At 39.2% G+C, this 8,795-nt stretch overlaps 1 protein-coding gene and 1 pseudogene across 1 annotated transcript in view; both read left to right on the top strand.

Annotated features, from left to right (window-relative positions):
* LOC127661011 (kinesin light chain 1-like) overlaps positions 1–8,795 on the top strand; it is a 293,422-nt gene that overhangs the window by 70,843 nt on the left and 213,784 nt on the right. The gene's annotated exons all lie outside the window — the stretch shown is intronic.
* Positions 386–6,509, top strand: LOC127661020 (fidgetin-like protein 1; annotated as a pseudogene).

Raw genomic sequence — 8,795 nt, 5'->3', positions numbered from 1 at the left:
AATTTTATACACTTCATACATAAAAGGGTCTGACAATAAACAACCAATGATGTTTTTTATCACATAAAATAAATTAAAGGTTGTAATGGGCTACAATACATCACTTTTACTATAAGATGCACGTTTGTGCACATTTAATAAGGACATCTTCTGATTTTCATATTTTAAAATGTAAATTTAAAACGTTAAAAATAAATGGGTTAAGACACAATGCAAATAAATCTTGATTTGATGTGTTTCTTATTAGGGTTAAGTTTGATTTAGATGTAATAAAAATAAAAATGTTAGCCAATTCAGAAAAAACGCAATGAGCCTCTTTCGCCAGGCGATGGCGCGCGCGATCTGGTTATTGAGCTGTGAGTGGCCGGAAGTTGCTGGTGCGGAAGTTTCATACAGGACGTGGGAAGTTCAGTGAAACTTGCGGTTGTGTTTTTGTACGTCGCTGTGTAGATTTAAATGTGTTTATAAACATTACAGCATTTACACAAGAAATATATTTAATTCACAGGTAGGTTACTTTTGCTTGCCCAAAATAAATTGAACAAGAGAGTGTATTTTAAGCGACATTTGTGATTTGTGTTCCTTGTGACGGCTCACGTTAAAAATTTAGACAAAGCCATGTTGCCCTATCTGGGTGTCTTACACACAGTACCTAGTCTGACAGTAATGTTGTTGTTTACCGAGATCTTGTTATCCCATGTGACATTTATTGTGAAATCATTAGTTAGCAGTGACATGCCACACTAACATTTCATATGTGAAATGTGGATTTCATTTATCAGTGCGTTCATGTTTAGATAGATAGACTCTTTTCGAAAAGAAAAGTGCAAGATGAGAATGAATCAGGCTTATTATATGTTAACTGTTATCAAGGCCATAGATAGGCCCCTGAATATATATTGTTCTGGGCTCCTTACCTATTAATATAATACAGTTTTGAATTTGTTGTGGGCCCCACTGGACCCCTACAATCATTACCACCTTTCACCCCACTAACTGCGGCCCTGACTGTCATCTAACGTTTTAGATAAGTCTAAATTCATCAGTTAGTACAGTAATAGGCAAGCCAAATGTTTGGACACCTACTTATTGCTTATTATTCAGGGATGCAAACAACTCACCTTTCAGTTAGTCACCTTTAATTAAGGTAATTTGCCCAAATTGTTTGGTAAAATGTTCAGCATTTTCCTTATAAAAATAATTTGAAAGAGTTACTGTAAGATTAACACTTAACAGCTTTAACACTGGGTTTCCATCAAAATGTTTCAAATTTTTTAAGTGCATTTCTGAAAATTCGACTGAAGAAAATACAAATTGTTGCGGGTTTCCATCCACTACGTAATGTGCATTATAGTGAGGGAGCAGCAGAAAGACCTCTTCCTACTTTGGGGACAGTTTTATTTGCAGGATTGGAGCAAGTATCTCATTGTATTAAATGCATCCATGAGACACCGCAGAATAAGTGTAATATCTGCCCACACACCATCAGTTTCCACATACCTGGGAGCGCCCATTCTCAAAACTGTTCTGGCGGATTGTGATAAAGTTATAAATATCGAGCGTTTCCAGGATTTCTTATGTGCAATTTCAAAATGCGCATAAAAATAATTGGATGGAAACCCACTTAATGTTTAGATCATTATTGCAGTGATTCATATGTTTCAGTTTGCAACAATTCTTTTTACCCTAACTGATGCAGTACGTAGCTTCTCATTTCTTAAACAACCATGTCGGAAGACGTATCCTGTGGTCGTGGAAAAGATGTTACTGTGTTTCAGAAGGGGAAAATTATTGACCTGCATCAAGCAAAGAAAACAACTAAGTACTGAAATCACTGGAATTGGGTTAAGAACTGTCCAACGCTTTATTCAAACCTGGAAGGATAGTGGTAAACCGCCAGGTTTGCGAAAGGAATGTGGTCGGGAAAAAAAATCTTGAATGATTGTGATCAGAGATCACTAAAATGCTTGGTGAAGTCACATTGTAAAAAATCTACAGTACTCACGACTATGCGACGAAAACTTGCAGGATTGGGATTAAACAGCTGTGTGGCCACAAGAAAGTGAGGCTAATCGCTCAAAAAATTATTTCAATTTGCTTGGGAGCATAAAGAATGGACTGTAGAGCAGTGGAAAAAGGTCATGTGGTCTGATGAGTCCAGATTTACCCTATTCCAAAATGATGGGCAGGTCAGGGTAAGAAGGAAAGCTCATGAAACGATGCACCCGTCATGCATAGTGCCCACTGTACAAGCCTCTGGAGGCAGTGTTATGATCTGGGGTTGCTTCAATTGGTCAGGTTTAGGCTCAGCAACATTATGTGGCAATAAAATGAAATCCGCTTATTACCTGAATGTACTGAATGACGAGGTTATCCCATCAATGGATTTTTTTCTTCCCTGACAGCACGGGCATATTGAAGGTCTTTGGGATGTGCTGGAGAAGACTTTACAGAGTGGTTCGTAGAACTCCTCCGGCATCAATACAAGATCTCGTCCACAAATAAATGCAGCTCTGGATGGAAATAAATGTTGTGACATTGCATCGGCCGATGTTAACGACATTGCAAGGTTGTCGAAACAATGCCATGATGAATGCATGCCGCAATCAAAGTTAAAGGCAGTCCAACTAAATATTACAGTATGCAACTTTTTTTTGGCCAGGCAATGTACATCTGGAAAACATGCTATGACTTTCTTACCTTTTTCACCTCTCATAATTTTGCATCCCTGATTATTACTATTTTCCACTTTTTATAAAGTAACATTAATTAATGTTATATATCTATATATACACAATAAATAATGTTACATTTACATACCTGTAGAGATATATATTAATTTTATAAATAAATGAACACAAGCACATTACGAAATGTAAATTCAGTTTGGTATGCCCAAGCTTTTGACTGGTACTAGGCCCACTTTATGTTATTGGTCAATAGCCAAAGACTTTTTTCTTTCATTTTTTTTTCATTTATAAAGAGGGCATGCTTATTTAAAGACATGGTGAAATGACATAAAACTCATAATACATTTTTATGTTATTAAAATGGGAAGCATTTTTTACTATTGTAAGCAACTAATAATATTGCTTGAAATACATGTTAACTTTCTCTAGATGTAATTTAAATCTCGTAAATATCCCATTTGCCAAGACAGTCCACACTATTGTTGTGGAGTACTCTTCTATTTCTTTACATTATTAATTTATCCTCTGCCCACTTCTTATGCAGGCTGGAACAGGCCAGGCATGAGCAGCGTACACCTGGACGAGTGGCAGAGGTGGTCCTTTGACATTTCGTCTGGCTCCTGTACACCTGAACAGACGGACGATGCTTATCGGGCACACGTCCTGTCCATTCAGTATGCATGGGCGAGTGCTGAGCTCTCTCCGGCCGGAGCTGCCAGCCTGCTCAGGACCCACTCGGAGCGCTATGCCGCAGTCCTGGACTCAGACAACCCACGCACAGGGCTCAACAACTATGCAGAGAGCGATCTGCATCTGGCCTGCAATCAAAAGAACCACAGTGACAAATGGGAGTCATCCCTAATGATTGAGAATATGTTCAACCTGCCGTGCGTGCAAAGGATAATGCGGGCAGGTGGAGGGGATGGCACACTCCCTGTGGATCCAGCAGATGTCAATATCACTGTTGGCGGTGAGGTCAGCAGGGGTGGGGAGAAAGGCAATGCTTTCTGTGGTCCTTCCTCTGGGTTAAAACGAGAGCCACTTAGTAGTGCTGCAGAGTGGGCCAGAGGATGTGAAGGAGACCCTCTGCGTCCTCCCCTGGCACAAAATGCTCCAAGAGCTCCAACAGGTTCTACACCAATCATTGGCCACAACGATTTTAATTCCACAGGCAATGCTAGTTCTAGTGTGGGTTACACAATTGGGCCTAATTTGCATAATCAGCATGTGATCTTTTCCTCCACAATCCCCTCCAAGAGGAAGAACTTCTACAGCTCAGGAACTAAAAGCAACAGAAGCTAATTCTCATCACAAGTGGAGCAGGAGCCGCAAGGCTGCAGATGGAGAGGAGAGGAAGGTGTCAGCACTAACTTTAGATCCGCACGAGAGCAGTTTATTGTTGAGCAGCAAAATAAGCATTCCCATCATGGCCAGCGAGCCTCAACAACTAACGTTTCTACAATCACCAAAAAATGCCTTTGGGCAAATCGGTCACGTGGGGCCTTCTCCAAATTTGTCCCTCCCATTCCAAAACAAGAGGAGGAAAGTAATTCTAAGGACAACCTATTGCAAGATCCGCAACCTTTCGATGAGCAACTGAAGAACTTTGAGCCCAAAATTATAGAGCTGATCATGAGTGAGATCATGGACCATGGTCCCCCTGTGGCTTGGGACGATATTGCCGGCCTAGAGTTGGCCAAGACCACGATCAAAGAGATTGTAGTGTGGCCCATGTTGAGGCCTGATATCTTCACTGGCCTTTGAGGTCCACCTATGGGCATCATCCTTTTTGGTCCACCAGGCACAGGTAAAATCTTCATTGGTAAGTGCATAGCCTGCCAGTCTGGAGCCTTTTTTAGCATCAGCGCCTCATCTCTTACTTCAAAGTGGGTTGGAGAGGGCGAGAAGATGGTACTTGCGCTCTTTGCCATTGCGCGTTGTCACCAGCCTGGGGGTCATTTTCATAGATGAGATTGATTCCCTTCTTTCCCAGCGCACAGATGGAGAGCATGACTCATCCCGTCGGATCAAAACAGAGTTTCTCGTGCAGTTGGATGGAGCTGCCACCTCAGCAGAAGCTCGTATTCTTGTTGTCGGGGCCACCAATCGGCCACAAGAGGTTGATGAAGCAGCCCACCGTCACCTTGCCAAGTAAATGGTCTGCACTTATATAGTGCTTTTTTTAACCTTATAGGTTACCAAAGCTCTTTACACTGTTTCCGAATCACCCATTCACACACATACACACACCAATGGTGGCAGAGCTGCCATCGGGAGCAACTTGGGGTTCAGTGTCTTGCCCAAGGACACTTCGGCATGTGGAGTTGTGTGGGCCGGGAATCAAACCACCAACCCTGCGACTGGCAGCTGACCTGCTCTACCAACTGAGCCACAGCCGCCTCTACATCCCTCTTCCAGAGGCTCGGCGGCAGATAGTGACTAACCTCATGTCTTGCGAGAAAAGCCAGGTTAAAGCAGATGAGATGGAGAAGGTGGTGCTGGGCACAGTAGGGCTTTCGGGTGCAGATATGACACAGCTGTGTCGCAAAGCAGCGTTAGGCCCCATCCGAAGCATTTGCCTTAGTGATATTGCTACCATCACAGCGGAGCAGGTTAGGCCCATACTCTACAGCAACTTCCAGCAGGCTCTTAAAACAGTGCGGCTCAGTGTTTCTTCTAAAGATCTTGAGCTATATGAAGAGAGGAACAAGACTTTAGGCTTTAGGTTGCTGAGCACATGTGTTTTTTTATTTTTATATTGATTGACAATTTATTTTAATGTTTGTATTACTATGGTGTTGTGTTGGGTTGTATAAAAATGCCATTCTTTTTATATATTTATCTTTTTCATGAAGATGTTCTTGAACCAGACTTTCTAAAAATAGATGTCCTCAATATGACTTTAGTTATGTGATTAGTTCCATATAAATAAAGACATTAATAAAGACAAGGTGGATATGATGACTCAAACCAGCACTCATCATCTTGTAAAACTGAGTTGCTTGTTGCATTATTCATTGCCTCATAATTAACATAATGCAGCTGTATGTTCCTGAAAATAGTTACATCACTTAGTGGAGCTGCAACTGTTTTCCCTGTAATATAGAGGAAATGTGCCAAGTTAGTACTAAAAGGGAACATGGGGTCTTGAGGCTGTTATTTCATTCTGAACACACTTTATCCAAAAGGGAACTGTCAGCTAGCACAATACTCAGGCAGCCCTACCCTCTGTGTTCACAGAATGAATTCAACTGTTGTCCATGTTTACCTGCCCTCAGTCCTTTAGAGACAGAGCATTAAACACCTTAGGGCCATTGTATTCTGTCTTGGGGAATGGATTTGGAGGGGAAGTGTGGCAACACTGCAGGCATTCTGCTCTTATGATAAGAGTTAGCCACAGATCAACTCTTGCAATGATCTTCCTGTCGCTAAGCCAATGTGGTCTCGGACCACGACTGGTAAAGCAGGAGAATGGCTTTGTCAAAAAAGATGGACTTTAAATCATTTTTTGTCCCCTAGTGAGAAGTCTGTTGGTTTAGTTTTGTCAAAGTTACACATTAGAGAACTGCATCGATTTGGAGTGTGTTTGCAGTGATATTTTACCTCATCAGAGAACTTAAATGTAGTTTAAATATCTGATTTATGAAAGAACTACATTTTCTTAAACCAAAAGATGAACTCAAATGGAAGAAAATGACCAACAGAATAAAGTGCAATACTGCCAGACCACATTTTCAGCTGTCTTGGTTCTATTTTTCCCAATAATTTTTTTTCAATAGGGTTTTAATTAAATCCTTTATAAAAGAATTCTAAGCCATGAACCAAACCAACCAGCTCTGAGATGAATCACAACAGTACAAACTGTTCACTGATTTGAAGGAGAAAGGTATTTAAAAATGAGACAAGACTTTCAAGAGGGAATAAACTGGCTCATTCTCCCCCAAAAATGTTTGACTTACAAAATGACTAAACTGAAAATTTTGTTCAGTTCAGTTTTTGCCCACAAAAGCTTAGGGTATTTATTTATTTATTTATTTTTTTACATCTTGACATTATTTTTATTCAAAAAGGAATAATTTAGTTTCACGGGTTTAAATACCAGTGAAGATAACACCGGTGATCAATTCTCTTTGCATTGTGATAGTGTCAGTTGCATCACAAACATTCAACACTTATCAGACTAAAATTAATAAACCATACCTTTACATAATTTGTTTCCCAATAAAAATCATTCACATCATCTTTAAATGAACCGTGTGAAAAAAATATATATAGTTAAAATGTAAATACGCTGCAGTGCGAGATAGATTTACGGTCAGCTGTCCAACACTTTTGTGTGTTTGCCTTTTTGTTGAGTTCTTCATTAAACTATTTTTTATATCTTCAAGCCGGTTCTTGCCTCCTCTTGTTAATCCCTTTACAATTATCAATTAACCACCTCAGAGGTCATGATAGGACTGTCTTTAAAGGATTATATGTTGCTTTTATTAAAAATCAATTCCCGTATGGAAAAAATATATGGGAGTTTTAATTCCAGGACCAGACTGTTGCGTTCTACTGACTTTTCATAAACCACAACAGTTCCAGGTTTTAGAAGGAGCATTTGACCCTGACAGCTGCAATTAAAACAAAAAAAATGTATGAGAAAATAAGCAGATAACATCTGTACAAGTGACTTGACTCACTTACTGGTGATGGATGGAGAGGAGTGTTGTAGATCTTTAATTGTGTGACCGCAGATGGCATGAGAAATAGCAGTTGCTGGTCCAGTGGCGAGAGAACTCACCAAATCACAAAGAATTCATGAATTTGACAAAACATGAATGGGTTTGGTCGGGTAACAAAATATCAATCATTTTTATAAAGCGCAAAATTATGCTATAGTAAATCATTATTCTAAGGATTGTGTTTGTTTAAAAGGACTTGGCTGATTCCTGCCTTGCAGAATATCCTTTGGAAAGAAAATCCACAAAGATTTTTTGGAATATCTCATTTGTTTCTCCTTAAATAGACAATTTAATATGCTATTTAAGTAGATTTCTCAGAGTGTACTCTTAAGAAACAGACCCCCTCTAGACTCCTTTAGAGTTTAAAAAGAAATCTCAACACTGTCTCAAACTGTCACAATTTAATACATAAAACTTATTTAGTTCTATAATTATGGTTTGTTAAAGATTAGGCAACTTTTATGAGATTTAGTTATGAAACTGAAATGTGTAAATTTAGTTAATTTGAGTGTTGAAGATTGAAAATTTGTTTCTCACGAGGAATTTTAGGAATTGTTTTCTGAAACATACAAAAAAATTAAACATACTAAATGAACATAACTGATAACTCCATTCAGTCTCTCAAAGAACTACAGTATGAAAAAGAAACCTGTAAGGCCAAGAAATAAACATTTTCTTTGAGAATTGTTTTTAATTTATTTTGTAAGTATTTTCAGATGGTTTTGAATTCTGTCACTTTATTTGAGTGGGAATATCTTCTCTGAAAATACTTTCTGTTATTTTTTTGTTTAGTTTTTTTATGCCCCTGCATTAGCATTACATTTCCATTTGCAAAGTATGATATGTGTTGGAGTTAAAGACAAGGCCTGTGTTATGTGAAACCTGATGACTGCAGTCTAGGGAAATTGAAAGAGAGATGGCTGATTGTTTTGTTTGGTTCTTCCTTGCAACTGAAAAACCTATCTTACAAGAAGTCAGCCTGAACTGTTAATACACCTCAGAAGACGAGTGGGATTTAAAAGTCTAATTCGATTCTAAACTCACTCTCAGGTTGTCGTCATCTCCAGCAGTGAGCCGATTATATATTGTGCTCACATGAAATGAATCAGTCATGTAATTTTCATGAAACAATCTTACAAAAACTGGAAGCCCATGAAAAAAGGGTGTCATTTATTTTTCATCTTTTTGTCAAGCGGGTTAATGAATATTTTAAGGTTCTGTGGTTGGCCGGAGGGTTGAAACTTTGTAAAATTAGCCAGCAGTGCAAGTAGTGAGTCCATCCCTGAGGAGATGTGGATGGCTGTCAGAACAGAAGGACCCACAGCTGGACTAAAAGGACGGGCACACAGAATTCCTCCGGACCAACACTTTCTCGACA

The sequence above is a fragment of the Xyrauchen texanus genome, chromosome 20 (assembly GCF_025860055.1).
Source record: "Xyrauchen texanus isolate HMW12.3.18 chromosome 20, RBS_HiC_50CHRs, whole genome shotgun sequence".
In the NCBI taxonomy this organism is placed as follows: domain Eukaryota; kingdom Metazoa; phylum Chordata; class Actinopteri; order Cypriniformes; family Catostomidae; genus Xyrauchen; species Xyrauchen texanus.
This window is presented reverse-complemented; position numbering and strand designations above follow the sequence as displayed.